Below are 18,603 nucleotides of genomic sequence, written 5' to 3' on the forward strand. Positions count from 1 at the left end.
GGTTGGAGATCCCCCTGCAATTTAAAAGGTGGTTCCAGCATTTTTGCCCCAGTAATCATACCCGGGTCCCAGGAGGACTGCCCAGGGGCTGAAGAATCACTGTCAGTGTCGTCTGGTGCCCCTTGGAGTGTGAGAGAAAGAAGTTGAAGAGAGTCCCTTCAGAGCCACTGAGTTTCTGCGGATTTGCCTCACAGCCTCTGCCGTCACACAGACCGAAATTCAATCCATAGAACTGTAGAACACTATACCACAGAAACAGGTGCCTTCGGCCCTTCTTGTCTGTTCCAAACTTTTTTTTTGCCTAGTCCCACTGACCTGCATCCAGTCCAGAGCCCCCCATACCCCTTCCATTCATGTACCTGCCCAAATTTTTCATTAAATGTAAATATTGAGCCCGCATTCACCACCTCAGCTGGCAGCACATTCCACACTCCCACCGCTCTCTGTTCCCCCTAAACTTTTCCCTCTTACCCTTAACCCATGTCCCCTGGTTTGTATCTCACCTACCCTCAGTGAAAAAAGGTCCACCTACATTTACTCTGTCTATCCTCTCAAAATTTTAAATACCTCTATCAAATCTCCCCTTGTTCTTCTACACTCCAGGGAATTAAGTTGAAACCTGCTTAACCTTTCCCAGTAACTCAGTTCCTGAATCTGGGCAATATCCTAGTTAATCTTCTCTCCATCTTTCAATCTTATTGATATCTTTCCTGTATTTTGGTGACCAAAACTGCACACAATTCTCCAAATTTGGCCTCACTAATGTCTTGTACAACTTTACCATAACATCCCAACTCCTGTGCTCAATACTTTGATTTATGAAGGCCAAGATGCCAAAAGCTCTCTTTATGACCCTATCCACCTGTGACACCACTTTCAGGGAATGATGTATCTGCATTCCCAGGTCCCTCTGTTCTCCCACGCTCCTCAGTGCCCGACCATTTACCATGTACGTCTTTTCTTGGTTTCCCCTTCCAAAATGCAACACCTCACACTTGTCTGCATTAAATTCCATCTGCCATTTTTTAGCCTATTTTTCCAGTTAGTCCAGATCCCTCTGCAAGCTTTGAAAACCTTCCTCACTGTCCACTACGCCTCCAATCTTAGTGTCATCTGCAAATTTGCTGATCCAATTTACCACATTCTCATCCAGAGCATTTATACAGATGACAAACAGCAATGGTCCCAGCACTGATCCCTGAGGCACACCACTAGTCCCAGGTCTCCAGTATGAGAAGTAATCTTCCACCCCTACTCTCTGGCTTTGCCCATCCAGCCATTGTCGAATCCAGTCCACTACTTCACCATGAATACTGAGCATCTGAACCTTCCTGACTAACCTCCCATGAGGGACCTTGTCAAAGACCTTACTAAAGTCCATGTAGACAACATCCACAGCCTTTCTTTCATCAACTTTTTTGGGAACCGCCTTGAAAAACTCTATAAGATTGGTTAAACACAACCTACCACACACAAAGCCATGTTGACTATCCCTAATCAGTTTCTGGCTATCCAATTAATTGTATATTTGATCTCTTAGAACTCCTTTCAATAATTTACCTACTACTGAAGTCAGGCTCAATGGCTTATACCCTCCAATCCTCTGGCACCACGCCCGTAGCTAAGGACAGTTTCTGCACTAGCCTCCCTCAAGGTCCAAGGAATATCTTGTCAGGCCCTGGGGATTTATCCACCCTTATTTGCTTTAAGAAAGCAAACACTTCCTCCTCTTTAATCTGGATCAGTTTCACAACCTCACTGCTTGTTTTCCTTACCTTCCATGACTCTATGCCCTTTTCCTGAGTGAATACTAATGAAAAATAAACCATTTAAGATCTCCCCCATCTCTTTTGGTTCCATACATAGCTGGCCACTCTGATCTTCAAGGGGACCAATTTTCTCTTTCTATCCTTTTGCTTTTAATATCCCTGTAGAAACCCTAAGGATTTTCCTTCACATTGTCTGCCAAAGCAACCTCATGACTTCTTTTAGCCTTCCTGACTTCTTCCTTGAGGTTTTTCTTGCATTTGTTATACTCCTCCAGTACCTCATTTGCTCCTTGTTGCCTATAGCTGCTCTACATCTCCCTCTTCCTCCAAACCAGATCTCCAATATCCCTCAAAAACCAAGGTCCCCTATGGCTGCAAAACTTGCCTTTAATCTTGACAGGAACGTACAAACTCTGTACTCTCAAAATCTCACGATTGAAGGTCTTTTACTCGCCTTGCACATCCTTGCCTAAAAACAACATCCCAATCCATGCAGTCTAAATCCTTTCTCATTTCCTCAGCATTAGCTTTACTACAATTTAGAATCTCAACCCGAGGCCCAGACTTATCCTTCTCCGTAATTAACTTAAAACCAATGACATTATGATCACTGAACCCAAAATATTTCACTATACATTCTGTCACCTGTCCTGGCTCATTCCCTAATAGGAGATCCAGTATTGCACCCTCTCTAGTTGGTACCTCTCTATATTGATTTATACAATTTTCCTGAACACATTTGACAAACTCCAAGCCATCCAGCCCTTTTACAGTATTGGAGTCCTAGTCAATATGTGGAAAATCAAAATCTCCTACTTTCCAATCCTTATGTTTCCTGCAGTTGTCTGAAGGTAAATGGAACGTTGGCCTTCATTGTTCGAAGGCTTGAATTTAGGAGCAGGGAGGTTGTGCTGCAACTGTACAAGGTCCTGGTGAGGCCGCATCTGGAGAACTGGGTGCAGTTCTGGTCTCCTGACTGGAGAAAGGTAGACTGGCTATGGAGGTGGTGCAGAGGGGGTTAACCAGGTTGATTCCAGAGGTGAGGGGATTGGCCTATGAGATTGAGTCATCTGGGACTGCACTAACTGGAATTTAGAAGAATGAGAGAGGATTTTATAGAAATATATGAAAGGCATAGATAAGATAGAGGTAGATAAGTTGTTTCCATTGATAGAGACCAGAATGAGGGGACACAACCTCAAGGTTCAGGGTTGTAGATTTAGGCCGGAGATGAGGAGGAACTGCTTTTCCCAGAGGGTGGGGAATCTGTGGAATTCGCTGCCCATTGAAGCAGTGGTGGCGACCTCGGTAAATAGATTTAAGACAGGATTGGATAGATTTCTACATCATTGGGGAATTAAGCGATAAGAGGAAAAGGCAGGTGGGTGGAGACAAGCCCATCGTCAGATCAGCCGCGATCACATTGAATGGCGGAGCAGGCCTGATGGGCCGAAAGGCCAACTCCTGCTCCTATTTCTGATGTTCTTATGAAATAAGCCCATCGTCAGATCAGCCGCGATCACATTGAATGGCGGAGCAGGCCTGATGGGCCGAAAGGCCAACTCCTGCTCCTATTTCTGATGTTCTTATGAAATAATAAGGGGCTTAAGAGTAAATGTACATGTAGGAGTGATCAGAAGAAGTGATTTAAATTAATTGGCCAAAGAGCCAAGAGGTGAAATGAGCAGAATCTTAATCTGGAGCAAAAACACAAAATGCTGGGAATCTTCAGCATCTGAGGGGAACGAATCGTCAGGGTTTCAGACCGTTGGCTGCAGATTTGGATCTGTGGAAGCCACCTGCCCCATTCAGTGCCCCAGTGTGTCTGCTTTCTCACTTCTCGATCCTTTATCATGTTCTGACCTGGGTCACACAACCAGAAATGGTTGAGTCAGCTTTGAAAAGGGGTTTGGATAAAAGCAGATTTGGCAAAGGTATTTGGGAGAGATTAGGGAGGCTAGGACCAGTAAGAGCTAGCACAGGCAGATGGGCTAAATAGTCTCCTGCTGTTTTACCAAACCAAGGGCACCCAAGGAAGACCACCTAATGTTCTGTCTGAGCACTCTCCAACCGGATCGCAATTGCCTTCTCCAGTTTCTGCTAGCCACTCCCTGTTCTCTCTCTCTTCCCCATCCCTGACCTTCCTCCAGCTCTCCACCCTCTTCTCTCTGTCCACAGTCTGTTGTGTGGCAAGGGAAATGTTTGGTGGACTCAAAAAAGCAACAAGGCTGGGTATAGGAAGGATCTGCTGCATCTGGTGTTCCCGTTGTGGTCTCCTCTACCTCGGAGAGACTGGGCGCAGACTAGAAGATCGCTTCGTCGAGCACCTCCACTGCAATAGCATTGATTTCCCAGTAGCCACTGATGTGTCTCTCCACTGCATGCAGTGCCAGACTGAGACCACCTGCAAACTGGAGGAAGAACACCTTATCTTCCCTCCAACCAGATGGCATTAACATCAACTTCTCTGATTTCCTTTAAACCCATCTCCCCTCTTCTTCCCCCTGTTGCCTTTCACCACCTCTCTCTTCCTCTTTCTCCCCCCCCCCCCCACCTTTCCCTCTGTCTCCTTTCACTGAGGCAAATTTATTTCTCACCACTCCTTCTACAATTCCAATTAACAACTTATGTTGACCTGGAGCCCTCCCCTACCAGTCTTCAGTCTTTATTCTTTCCTGTTCTTTGCTTATTCCTTGAGGAAGGGCTCAGGCCTGAAACCTCCAATGGACACTGCGAGACTGGCTGAGTTCCTCCATCGTTTACTACATTATTATTGTACAGTATAGCATGAGCCAATCCAGACAGACTGTGTCTTACAATGCTACTTCCCAGCACTGGGTTTAAGAGGCTGCAAAAGGAATGGGGGTAGGGGTGGCAGGCGATCCATGTTTTGGGGATAGGGAAGGCTGGAGTAAGTGCCCCTCCTGCTTGAGACGCCTGGGGTCGAAGCTGCTTGGACCATGTGGCTCATTCGCTCGGAGAGACTTGCTAAGGTTCTAACAGTGAACTTGAAGGACAATAGGATGGAGAAGTGAGGAGGTTTAGAAAGTACAGGGAGGAAAAACATGGTGAGTTTCAGAAAACAAGTTCAATCATGTATTCAATCACTTTCAGGTGATTTATTGAAATTTTGAGCTGCGGAGGTATCTCAGAACGCAAGCTTTATCAGGAATCGGCATCAGAATTTATTATCATGAACAGATTAAACAGGTTAGGACTTTATTCCTTGGAGTGAAGAAGTATGAGGGGAGATTTGATCGAGGTTTGCAAGATTATGAGAGGTATAGACAGAGTGGATATGAGTGGGTTTTTTCCACTTAGACGGTGGGGGGGGGGGGTAAATATGAAGGTAATAGTTTTAAGCTGAAAGGGGAAAGGTTTAGGAAAGTGATTCTCAACCTTTTTCTTTCCACTCACTTCCCACTTTAAGTCATCCCTGGGCCATTGGTGCTCTGTGATTAGCAAGGCATTGCTTAAGGTGGGATGTGAGTGGGAAGGGAAGGTTGAGAACCACAGCTCTAGACCCGAATGTTACTGAAATATTTTGCTTGAGTAAAGTTGTCATTGCCCCATTTCCTCTGAAGTTATGAAACCATGTGCATAACAAGTCAATGAGGGACGATTAAAGCAGTGGTTTTCAAAGGTTTTCTTTCCACCCATGTGCGAATGGAAAGAAAAAGGTTGAGAACTATTGGTTGAGGGGAAACATTGGGGGAAGTTCTTCACTCAGAGAGTGGTGGAAGTGTGGAATGTGAACGTGGATGTTTTAAGAATAAATTGGATAGATACGTGGATGGGAGTGGTCTGGAGGGTTATGGAGTGGGAGCAGGGTTGGTGGGACAGGCAAAATAGTGGTCGGCACAGACTAGAAGGACCAAATGGCCTGTTTTCTAGGTGTAGCGTTCTATGGTTCTACATCACAAAATTTGTTGTTTTACGACAGCATCCCAGTCCAAATATGGCTACGAATTACATTTCAAAAATAAGTAATTAGTGCAAGAAAACAAGAAAAAGTGAGGGCATGTCTCTGGTTCATTGTACATTCAGGAATCTGATGGCGGAGGGGAAGAAGCTGGCCTTGTGCTGCTCGTCTTCAGGTTCCTGGACCTCTTTCCCAGTGGTAGCAGAGTGAAGGGGGTATGGCCTGGGTGGTGGGTGTCCTTGAGGATAGAGACTGCTTTTTTACAATTCCACCTTGACAGTGAATACTGGTGACTGTGATGACACTGGCCGCGTTCACAACTTTCAGGAGCTTTTTTTCCTGTCCACGTGTTTTGGAACCTTCATTCTAGACAAGAATGCTCTCCATGGTACACCTGTTAAAAATTTTCAAGAATCTTTGGTGACACTCCAAATCTCCCGGACAATTCTGCTCGACAAATCCCACCTCTCGCTTGGTCAAGATAAAAGGCCAACCATTTCTCTTCATGGATGCTGCCTTACCCACTGAATCCCTCAAGTTGGGTCAAGATTCCAGGCTCTGCGATTCTCTTCTTTCTCTGAATCATCTTGCCTCTCTCCTTTCCACGTCCTCGCTCTCCTTTTCCAACTTCCCCACTCCGTTCCTTTTCCCTCTGCAATGTTGTCTGGAAGTGGTTGAGCTGTGGAATATATTGGATAGGTTGGGTCTTTATTTCCCTCGAGCGATCTTGTCGAGGTTTATAAAATCACGAGGGGCCTGCCTAAGTCTTTCCTCAGGGTAAATCACTTAGATCGACTGAAACGTGAAGGTCTGCAGACACTGTGATTGTAGTGAAAACACCCCAAAATGCTGGAGGAAGGTCTTCCACCGTCCATAGGAGCCAATATTGTCGACATTTCGGGCCTGAGCCCTTCTAAGGGATCAAGCCTGAAATGGTGGCAATGTATCTTTGTCTCAACACAAGATTTAGGAGCAGAAGGAGGCCCATTAGCCCATCGAAGCTGCTCCACCATTCTAATCGTGAGCTGACCCATTCTCCCACTTAGCCCCACTCCCCAGATTTCTCCCTGTAACCCTTGATGCCCCAACGCCAACTCCTGCAGGAGTGGTAGCCAGCCAGAATAGGATCCTACTTTATTCCTGCCCAGTTTCCTGTGTATCAGCCAATGCTCTACCCATTCCTCCTTCCATCCCATGGGCTCTCATCTGTGGCACCTTGTCGAAGTCCTTTTGAAGGTCCAAATACACTATATTCACTGCATCTCCCGTGTCTATCCTAGAACTAGATGAGAGGGTGGGGATTACAGTGATGGTGGTGGAGGGGAAATCACCTTTGTGGAAGAAGGCCGACATTTCAGATGATCTGGACCTCATCTTGGGAACAGATACAGTGGAGACGGAGAAATTGCGAGGAGGGAATAGGATCCTTGCAGGGGAATGGGTGTGAAGAAGTGTAGCCAAGGTAGTTTTGGGAGTTGGTGGGTTTGTACGCAGGATTCCTCTTGTCCTTGACTACCAGCCCTCTCGTCTCTGCTTCCAGCATATTATCCTCCGTAATTTCCCCCCACCTACCACTAAAACTAGACACGTCTTCTCCCCCTCTCTGCAGGGTCCACTCCCTCCGCGACTCCCTCGTCCACTCCTCCCTCCCAATCCATCTCCCCTGCACCTTCCCCTGTAGCCGCAGGAAGTGCCCACACCACCATTCAGGGCCCCAAGCAGTCCTTTCAAATAAAGTCCTGCATCTGGTGCTCCCTTTGTGGCCTTCTCTGCATTGGAGAGACTGGGTGCCGACTGGGAGACGGCTTCGCTGAGCAGCTTTGTTCCATCCGTACCAGGGGCAGGGATCTCCCAGTGGCCACCCACTTCAATTCCGCACCCCACCCCCATGCTTGCGTGTCTGTCCGTAGCCTCATACTATCCCACCAAGACCACGCGTAAGTCGGAGGAACAACACTTGATTTTTCCGTCTCCAACCAGATGGTATTAACATCAACTTCTCTGCTTTCTGCTCTCCCTTTCCCTTTGTCTTCAGCTCCCCACCCCCTTTCTTCTCCATTCACAGAGCCACCTCCCCAACCCCGGTTGTTGGTGTGCCCTCCCTCCCTTTCCACCTATTTCTTCCTGCCTGTGGGTCTATGCACCTCCATTTTGTTTGGGCTCCTGCCAACATTTTTCCACAGCTTCATGAAGGGGCTTAAGCCCAAAATGTTGGTCATGCATCTTTACCTATGGTATATAAAGTATGCGCTTTGACCAGCTGAGTTTCTCCAGCGTTGTGTTTTTACTTAAGGTGAGAGTGGAGAGAGACCCTGAGGATGGTCCAAATCAATCCAGTGTAGAAGCGGGCGCTATAACAACGCACTCAGTTCAGAGAGATATGAACCCATAGATGGGATTAGCTCAGGAATGCAGCATGGTTGGCATGGGCTAGTTGACCCAAAGGGCCTGCTCTGCGGTATACGACTGTGACTCCACTCCCTCTTCCCCCCTGCTCCTGCCCTCCTGATTTCCTCCACCCACCTCCCCGGTAACCATCATTTGCCCGTTTCCATTAGGAAGGTGATAGCAGATGATGTTGGCTCTGGTTTCTAAGTAACTCCAGTCTGCATGGTAACTGGCCTCTCGCTCTCTCGCTCTCTCTCTCTCTCTCTCTCTCTCTCTCTCTGTCGCTTGGAGACAGATGGCTGAGTCTGGAGAGCAAACAAACAAATTGTGTGGGAGCCACGGAAAAGGTTATCAGGCACCTTTGGAAGTAGGAATTGTTGCAAATCACAGGAGAGAAAAAGGGACCAGCTTTGATTTAAATGTTAAAGGGGATCAAAGTCCAAAGTCATCAGACCCATTTTGTTGAATCACAGGATTGTTTACGTACCATGTCAGAGATTCAGATGGTACAGTGTTCGTACCGTGCCCTATGGACCAGATAGGCTCCAGGTTTCACTCCCTATCTCTGTTCCTCAGAATCAGATTTTATATTCATGAACACATCACAAAATTAATTCTTTAGCAGCCACATCACAGGTGCAAACATTGGTGTAAATTACATTTTTTTTTAAAAATGAATGTAAGAGAGAGTGAGGCCGTGTCTGTGGTTCATTATCTGTTCGGGAATCTGATGGCGGAGGGGAAGAAACTGTCCTTGCTGGGTGTTGGTCTTCAGGCTCCTGGACCTCCTCCTTCCCAATGGTAGCAGAGTGACGAGGGCCTGGCCAGGCGTGGTGAGGGTCCTTGAGGAGAAACGCTGCTTTCTCAAAACACCTCAATGGAGTGAAGACTGATGCCCGTGACGGCACTGGCTGAGTTTACAACTCCGTGTAGTTTTTACCTGTCCTGTGCATTGGCTGGTGATACAACCAGTCAGAAATAAATAAATAGTGTGACAAAAGAAAATGAAGCCATGTCTCTGGTTCGATAATCGTTCAGAAATCTGATGGCAGAGGGAAAGAAGCTGTCCTTGTGCCGCTGGGTGTTCATCTTTAGGCTCCTGGACCTCCTTCCTGATGGTAGCAGAATGAAGAGGCCATGGCCTGGGTGGTGGTGGGTCCTTGAGGAAAGAGGCTGCTTTCTTGACACCGCCCCTTGTAGATGTCCTCGCTGGGGTGAAGATCCATTGACTGAGTTCACAAATCCCTGTAGTCTTTTCCTGTGCTCGCCAGCAACTATACTTCATTAGGAGTTTGAGGAGATTTGATATATCTCAAAAACTTTCAGGTGGACTGTGGAGAGCATTCTGACGGGTTGGATCACTGTCTAGAACGGAGATGCCAATGCACAGGACAGGAAAAACAAACTCCAGAGTTGTGAACTCGGCCTGCGACATCGCGGGCACCAGTCTTCACTCCTTCGAGGACGTCTACAAGAAGTGAGTGTGTTAAGAAAGCTGCCTCTACCCTCAAGGGCCCCCACCACTCTGCTACCATCGGGAAGGAGATCTAGGAACCTGAAGACGAGCACCCAGTGGTACAAGGACAGCTTCTCCCCCTCCGCCATCAGATCCCTGAATGGACAATGACCCCCAGACCTGTCCTCACTTCCTCCTGTTTCCTTGCACTCTTTGTAATTGATGTTTGCAGTTTGACGCTGCCCCAAAACAACACATTTTGTGACAGGTTCATGATGGTAAATTTTGATTCTGGTAAGTCCTCCAGCTGTGTTTGCATTTTACTCGTGCTCCCCCAACGCCTGTCCTTATTTTGTCAGCATCCTGGTGCTTTTGACATTTTCTCATGATCTTCTTGCCCTTTATTTGATGCTCTCGTCCTTGCACATTCCCTCTTTCATTTCCTGTATTGCCACAGTGTATAAATTTAAAGTATTTCAGGAGCTTTCAGGTCACGAACCAGGCTTTTTTTTTCGCAACACGGTCACTTTTCTGTCTCTTTTGTCTGCGCGCTTTTCTCACTCTCTCTATTTTCCTTTGTTCTTTCATTCTTTCTTCATCTCTCAAACCCATTTCCTCTCAGTTCATCATGACCTCTCAGTCTTTAGCCACTTTCTCTCAAACGTTTTAAAGATGCAATCATGAAGGAGGCTCACCTACTTCATGAGAAAATTTGAGGAGAAACCAAAGACCCTCTGAAATTTCTGCAGTGGACAGCATTCTGACGGGTGGTGTCACCATCTGGCACGGAGGCGCCTATGCTCAGGACAAGAATAAAAACTCCAGAGGGTTGTTAACTCGGCCTGCCACATCACGGCCATCAAGCTTCACTCCAGCAAGGACATCTACAAGAGGCGGTGTCTTAAAAAAGCAGTGTCTTAAAAGAACACCTGCAGCAAGAAGAGAACACAGAAGACAATGGAAACAAGAAAGAAGAGAAGAAAAGGGCAACAAAGAAACAACAGATGGCCAACCCAGAGGAAGAAGAAGAGGAAGAGAAAGAGTACAGGGAAATGGAAGAAGAAAAGAAAGGCAAGATAAAGGCTATACTTTCTCTTATTAAAGAATACATGGAGTCATTTAAAGAATGGCAAGCGCAAGTATTTAATGATTAAAGAAGAAGAATAAACAATACAGAAGAGAAAATGAATAAAATAGAGATGACCTTAACAGAAATGGGAAAGAAAATGGACAAGATGGAAGAGCGGGCAGTAGCAGCAGAAATGGAGGTAGAAGACTTAAAAAAGAAATTGGAGGAATCTAATAAAAAAACTAAAGAGACACAAGAACTACTAGCTCAAAAAATAGATACAATGTAAAATTATAACAGAAGAAATAACATAAAGATAGTGGGCCTTAAGGAAGATGAAGAAGGCAAGAATATGAGGGAGTTTATAAAAGAGTGGATCCCTAAGACCCTAGGATGTCCAGAACTACAGCAAGAAATGGAAATAGAAAGGGCACATAGAGTATTGGCCTCTAAACCACAACCACAACAAAAACCAAGATCTATTGTAGTAAAATTCCTAAGATATACTACAAGAGAAAAGGTACTGGAGAAGACAATGGAAAAAGTAAGAGAGGGCAACAAACCACTGGAGTATAAAGGGCAAAAAATCTTCATTTATCCAGATATAAGCTTTGAACTCCTAAAGAAGAGAAAGGAGTTCAATACAGCAAAGGCGATTTTATGGAAGAAAGGATATAAATTTATACTAAAGCATCCAGCGGTATTGAAAATATTTATTCCAGGACAACAAAACAGACTATTGTCGGACCCAGAAGAAGCACGAAAATTTGCAGAACAATTACAAAAATAGACTGAGGGATGAAGACGGGTAATGAGAGTAAAAATGATCACGATTGATATGTATGTGGGTAAAGAGGTAGAAGAGTGAATAGATACAATGAGCATACGTGAATGTATCTGTACTTAGAGGAAAATATAGATAGTATAGACAAGAATGAATAAGGGAAGGTAATGGAATAGAGAGAATAAGGAGGGAATTAAAAGAGTGACCTTTGTTACATATGAAAAGTGAAATATTTTCTGGAGGGGCTGGGTGGGGGGAAATAGCGGTCACTGCAAAATCAGTTGACGCTTGCGAGTGGATTCGCAAACCCAAATGGAGAGTGGAGATGTGGTTGTCCGACAAGGGATAAAGGACAACTCAGGAGGGGAAGGGGAGATTGGGGATAAAGAAGATATAAACAGGAGAATAAGGAAAATGTTGGATGTTGTAGGAATGTTGTCTTATAAAGAGTTGAAAATAAGAAAACAAAAATGGAAAAGGAGGAAAGGTAATGATGGAAAAACGGAAGGAGAAGATAAACAAAGTATAAAATGGCTACGCTGAACTATATGACTTTAAATATTAATGGAATACATAACCAAATTAAAAGGAAGAAACTGCTAAATTTACTGAAAAAGGAAAAAATGGATATAGCATTTGTCCAAGAAACACACTTAACTGAATTGGAGCACAAGAAATTAAAGAGAGATTGGGTAGGACATGTAACAGCAGCATCGTATAATTCAAAAGCAAGAGGAGTGGCTATATTAATTAGTAAAAATGTGCCATTTAAAATAGAAGAGGAAATAATAGATCCAGCAGGGAGATATGTTATGATAAAATGTCAGATATATTCGGAGTTTTGGAATCTACTTAATGTATATTCACCTAACGAAGAAGATCAAAAGTTTATGCAAGATATCTTTTTGAAGGTAGCTAATACGCAAGGGAACATACTAATAGGAGGGGATTTCAACCTGAATTTGGATCCAAATATGGATAAAACGGGGAAAAAAATTAACAGAAAGAACAAAGTAACCAAATTTATAATTAAATCAATGCAAGAAATGAAACTTTTGGATATATGGAGGAAACAAAACCCAAAAGAAAAGGAATACTCATACTACTCGGCTAGACATAAAACATACTCAAGAATAGACCTATTTTTGTTATCAGCTAGTATGCAGGATAGAGTAAGAAAAACAGAATATAAAGCTAGAATACTATGGGACCATTAACCCTTAATATTGACAGTAAAGCTAGAGGACATCCCTCCAAGAATGTATAGATGGAGATTAAACCCCATGCTACTTAAAAGACAGGATTTTAGAGAATTTATTGAAAAACAATTAAAAATGTATTTTGAAGTAAATACGGAATCAGTGGAAGATAAGTTTATACTATGGGACGCAATGAAAGCATTCATTAGAGGGCAAATAATAAGTTATGTAACCAAGATGAAGAAGGACTATAATCAGGAAACAGAGCAATTGGAAAGGGAAATAGTAAACATAGAAAAAAAATTAGCAATGAAGGAAGATACAACTAAAAGAAGAGAATTAGCGGATAAAAAAATAAAATATGAAACATTACAAACATATAAGGTACAGAAGAATATAATGAAGACAAAACAGAAATATCATGAACTAGGTGAAAAAACGCACAAAATCCTAGCATGGCAGCTTAAGACAGAACAAGCTAAGAAAATGGTATTGGCATCAAGGAAAAAAGACAAACAAATTACATATAATCCAAAAGAAATTAAGGAAAACTTTAGAGAATTCTATGAACAATTATACCAAACTGAAAACGAAGGGAAAGAAGGGAAAATAGATGAATTTTTGACTAAAATTGAACTACCAAAACTACAAATAGAGGAACAAAATAAATTAACAGAACCATTTGGAACAGTAGAAATACAAGAGATAATAAAAAAATTACCAAATAATAAGACACCAGGAGAGGATGGACTCCCAATAGAATTCTACAAAACATTTAAAGACCTATTAATACCGCCCCTCCTGGATGTAATCAACCAGATTGATGAGACACAAAACTTACCAGATTCATGTAAAACAGCAATAATTACAGTAATACTAAAACAAGGGAAAGATCCACTCTCACCAGCGTCATATAGACCAATATCGCTGCTAAACACAGATTATAAGATAATAGCTAAATTATTAGCAAACAGATTAGCAGAACAGGTACCGAAAATGGTAAATTTAGACCAAACTGGATTTATCAAAAAAAGACGCACAACAGACAATATTTGTAAATTTATTAACTTAATTCATGCAGTAGAAGGAAATAAAGCACCTGCAGTAGCAGTTGCTTTAGACGCAGAGAAGGCCTTCGACAGAGTAGAATGGAATTATTTGTTCAAAGTATTGCAAAAATTCAGTTTACCGGAGAAGTATATTAATTGGATTAAAGCATTATATAAGGGACCGTTAGCGAAAGTGACAGTAAATGGACATGTATCAAAGCAATTTAACTTAAGCAGGTCAACGCGGCAGGGATGCCCACTATCACCATTATTGTTTGCGCTAGCTATAGAACCACTAGCAGAATCGATAAGAATAGATAATAATATAAAAGGAATAAAAATAAAAATAAAAGACAAGGAATATAAAATCAGTCTATTTGCGGATGATGTTATAGTGTACTTAACAGAACCAGAACTATCAATAAAAGAACTATATAAGAAATTGAAGGAATATGGAGAAGTGTCGGGATACGAGATAAACGTAAATAAAAGTGAAGCAATGCCTATGAATAACGCGGATTTCTCAAAATTTAAGAAGGAATCCCCATTCAGATGGCAAATGCAGGCAATAAGATACCTAGGTGTACAAATAAACAAAAATCTAGGCCAATTATATAAACTCAATTACAATCCACTAATGAAAAAATTACAGGACGATTTAGAGCATTGGAAACACTGATAGGAAGGATAAACTGTATTAAAATGAACATTTTTCCAAGGATACTATACTTATTTCAGGCATTGCCAATACAACTGACAGAAAAATTCTTCAAAGAGTTAAAGAAAATAATAAGGAAATTTTTATGGAGAGGGGGGAAACCGAGGATAGCACTAGATAAATTAACAGAATGGTATAAACAAGGAGGCTTACAATTGCCAAACTTCAAAAATTATTATAGAGCCGCACAATTAAGGTACCTATCAGATTTTTATCAAACAAGGGAAAAACCAGACTGGACGAGATTAGAATTAGATAAAATAGGGGAAAAGATACCTGAACACATATTATATAAATGGGACAAAAAATTGGTACAACATAGAACTTCTCCAGTATTACACCATCTCCTCAATATATGGAAGAAGATTCATGTAGAAAGAAATAAAACAAATTATCAATTACCAAAACTAATATTGACGCAAAATAAGCTACTCCCTTTTACAATAGACAACCTTTCCTTTAGAAAATTGGAAAAAAAAGGGATTAAAAGAATAGAAAATTGTTTTTCAGGAAATAGATTCTTATCCTTTGAACAAATGAGAGATAAGTACAATATAACTGGAGATACAGCGCTGGCATATTACCAACTGAGATCCTACTTGAAAGATAAATTAGGAAGCAATTTGAGTTTACCAGAGGGAAGTAACCTTGAATATGTGATTACAGATACAATGTTAATCAAAAGATTTATAACAAATATGTATATTAAACTGCAAGAAAAGGAGAATGAGGAAACAAATGGTAAAACTAAACAAAAATGGGAACAAGATTTAAATATAAAGATAAAAAAGGAAACATGGGAGAAATTATGTTCTGGAACAATGAGAAATACAATAAATACGAGGCTGCGTATGATACAATATAATTGGTTACACAGACTATACATTACACCGCAAAAGTTAAATAAATGGGACCCAACAGTATCTGATAGATGTTTTCGATGTAAAAAAGAAAGGGGAACAACAATTCATGCAATCTGGACATGAGAGAGAGTAGAAAAATTTTGGGATGATCTCAATCAGATATTAAATAAAATAACAGAAAACAATATACCAAAGAATCCAGAGATCTTTCTCCTAAGTAACATAAAAAATAAAGAATTTGGAATTGACTTGGAAGATGCACAAAAAAGATTTGTTAAGATAGCCCTAGCCGTAGCAAAAAAATGTATTATGTCAACCTGGAAATTGGAAGATAATTTGAAAATACAACAATGGTATATAGAAATGAATAAATGTATTCCATTAGAAAAAATAACATATAGTTTAAGAAATAATATTGAAATATTCGAACAAGTATGGGAGCCTTACATTAAATACAATAGCGAAAACCTACCGGGGACAAACATTACCTAAGTTGATGGAAGGAGAAGGAAAGAAAAGAATGGACTCAGTAGAATTTCTGGTGTATTTTTGTTGAATGACAACATTGACTGACTGGTTTAATGCAACCTAGAATGCATACCTAAAATGGATGAGGGGGGGGGGTGGGGGGTGGCTTGGGAGGAGGGGGGGGGTGAAAAAGTCACTGTATATGTGTGAAAAAGAAAAAGTGTATATCATGGCTAATGTGATTTATGGTGTGAAAAATAAAAAATTAAAAAATAAGAAGTTGTATAAGGCATTGGTGAGGCCAAATTTGAAATATTGTGTGCAGTTTTGGTTGCCGAATTACAGGAAAGATATAAACAGAATAGAGAGAGAGTGCAGAGCAGATTTACAAGAATGTTGCCTGGGTTTGAGTTACAGGGAAAGGTTGAGCAGGCCGAGACTTTATTCTCTGGAGCGTAGAAGACTGAGGGGTGATTCGATAGAGGTATTCAAAGTTATAAGGGGGACGGATAGAGTCAATGTGGATAGGCTTTTTCAATTGAGAATGGGGGAGATTCAAACAAGAGGTCATGGATTGAGAGTAAAAGGGGAAAAGTTTAGGGGAAACATGGGGGAGAATTTCTTCACGCAGAGGGTGGTGGGTGAGTGGAATGAACTTCCAGCAGAGGTGGTAGAAACAAGATCCATGTTAATATTCAAGGAAAGGTTGGATAGGTATATGGGGGGGAAGAGGTGTGGAGGGTTATGGGCTGAATGTGGGCCATTTGGACTGGGTGGGAGAAGATGTTTGGCACAGACTAGAAGGGCCAAACAGGCCTGTTTATGTGCAGTAAATGGTTATGTTTATTTCTTTTGAAATGTAATTGAGACCAATATGACGTTGCCGCAAAACAACACGTACATGACAATAAATTCTGGTTCTGATCTGGCCCTTCATGCTCTACTGCTTGGGTGCTGCCAAGAGGGCCGCTCCCTTCAGTGGGAAATGCATCTTGATCTTGGCCTCCCTTTTTAATTCGTTAATTGTTTTGCCACACAAAGGCAGGAGGGTTTAGCGCAGATGAACTTGGAGCAAAGTGCATTGGGCTTCGTACTCTAGCAGCTTAGTATCTTAATGAGAAGTGAAGCTGGAAGAGGATTAGCGACTCAGAAAGCAAGCAGCTGGCTTGAGCTGTGTCACTCCTTGATCCGCAGATTTGGTGCCTGTGTGACTATGCAAAGCTGTCCCTGCCAAGGCCCGGTTCCACCCTGCAGGAGAGTGGCGGCATTCACCCCAAGCACTGCACTGAGCGCAACGTCTCCAACACAGCACCAGACAATTGCTCTGCCTCCGCACCAGTAGCTTAGGGTCGGTGTGTGTGTGTGTGTGTGTTGCACATTAGAAAATAGAATGTACAACACATTACGGGACCTTCGGTCCTCAATGTTGTGCCAACCAACATATTCCTAACTTAAAAAAAACAAAACCCTCCCTACCTCATAACCCTCTATTTTCCTTTCATCCATGTGCCTGTCTTTTTTTTCACAACTTTATTTATTCGTTATTACATACAATAAAAAAAAGTACATATAGTGAACAATAAAAAAAAATTATATAAAAAAGAAAAGAGAAAAAAAAAGAACCCACCCCCCACCCCCCCCCCCCCCCCCTCTCAGCCAGCTCTCTTTAGGAGAGCCAAAGAGAAAAAAAACTAAAATATATTTACTAAAATCTAATCAAAGTAAATTTAAATGTAAATATTCTGGAAAAAAAAACCACATTAAGAAAAAAGAATAATTATCATGTAAAACATACGTGTTTTTTTCCATTACCAAACAAGTTTTCATCTCATTATGCATCTATTAATATCAATCACATTAGCATTTTTCCATGTTCTTGCTATACGTTTTTTTGCTACAGATAAAGCTAAATATACAAAAGCAATCTGAAATTTATCTAATCCCAAATCTTTCAAAGGATTCAACTCACCCAACAAAAATATTGCTGGGTCTAAAAGTATTTTAATCTTATACAAATGTTCCAAAAACAATTGAATTGCTTTCCAAAAAGATTGTATATTTACACATAACCAAACAGCATGAAAAAAAGTTCCAACTGAATTACCCCATCTAAAACAAGAGTCTGATTCACTAAAACCATTTTTTTAAAACTTTTCAGGTGTTAAATACAATTGATGTAAAAAAAATTGTAATTAACCATTGCATAACGGACATTTATCAATCTAGTAACACTAACATGACAAATATCTAACCAGTCATCCTCAGAAAAAATAAAATTAATATCCTTTTCCCACTTAATCTTAGATCTATCCCATCCCTTTTTTTCCATACTCTCTTGTAGTATTTGGTACATCAATAAAATATATCCCTTCTTTGGTACAGTCACAAGAAAAAATTAAAACTTAGTCAATTTAGGTAAGGTCATATCTCTACCAAATATTTGTTTTACTAAGGATCGAAGTTGATAATAAACGAATAAAGAATTCTCATTAATACCAAAATCTTCCCTCATTTGATTCAAGGATAAAAATTTACCTTCTTTAAAACAGTCCCCCAAGTTTTTTTATACCTTTAGATTTCCAATGTAATAAACATTGATTATGCATTGAAAAAGGAATAAGTTGATTATTATATAACGGTGTTAAAGTCAATCATTTACCTAGGTGCCTGTCTAAGAGTCTCTTAAATGCCCCTAATATTCCATGCTCCATCACCATCTCCAGCAAGGCATTCCAGGCACTCACAATTCTCAATGAAAAATAAATTGTCCCTGATGTTTCCCCTAAACCACTCACATCCCACTTTAAGTAATCCCTAGGCCATCGGTGCTCTGTGATAAGTAAGGGATTGCTTAATTGGAATGTGGGTGGAAAGAAAAATTTGAGAAGCATTGTTTTAATCGCCCCTCATTGACTCGT

At 41.5% G+C, this 18,603-nt stretch overlaps 1 protein-coding gene across 15 annotated transcripts in view; it reads left to right on the forward strand.

Moving 5' to 3' along the window:
* The window catches only part of LOC138764490 (CUGBP Elav-like family member 3), a 71,675-nt gene that overhangs the window by 17,247 nt on the left and 35,825 nt on the right, over positions 1-18,603 (forward strand). The window lies entirely within an intron of this gene.

The sequence above is a fragment of the Narcine bancroftii genome, chromosome 5 (genome assembly GCF_036971445.1).
Source record: "Narcine bancroftii isolate sNarBan1 chromosome 5, sNarBan1.hap1, whole genome shotgun sequence".
Taxonomy (NCBI): Eukaryota; Metazoa; Chordata; class Chondrichthyes; order Torpediniformes; family Narcinidae; genus Narcine; species Narcine bancroftii.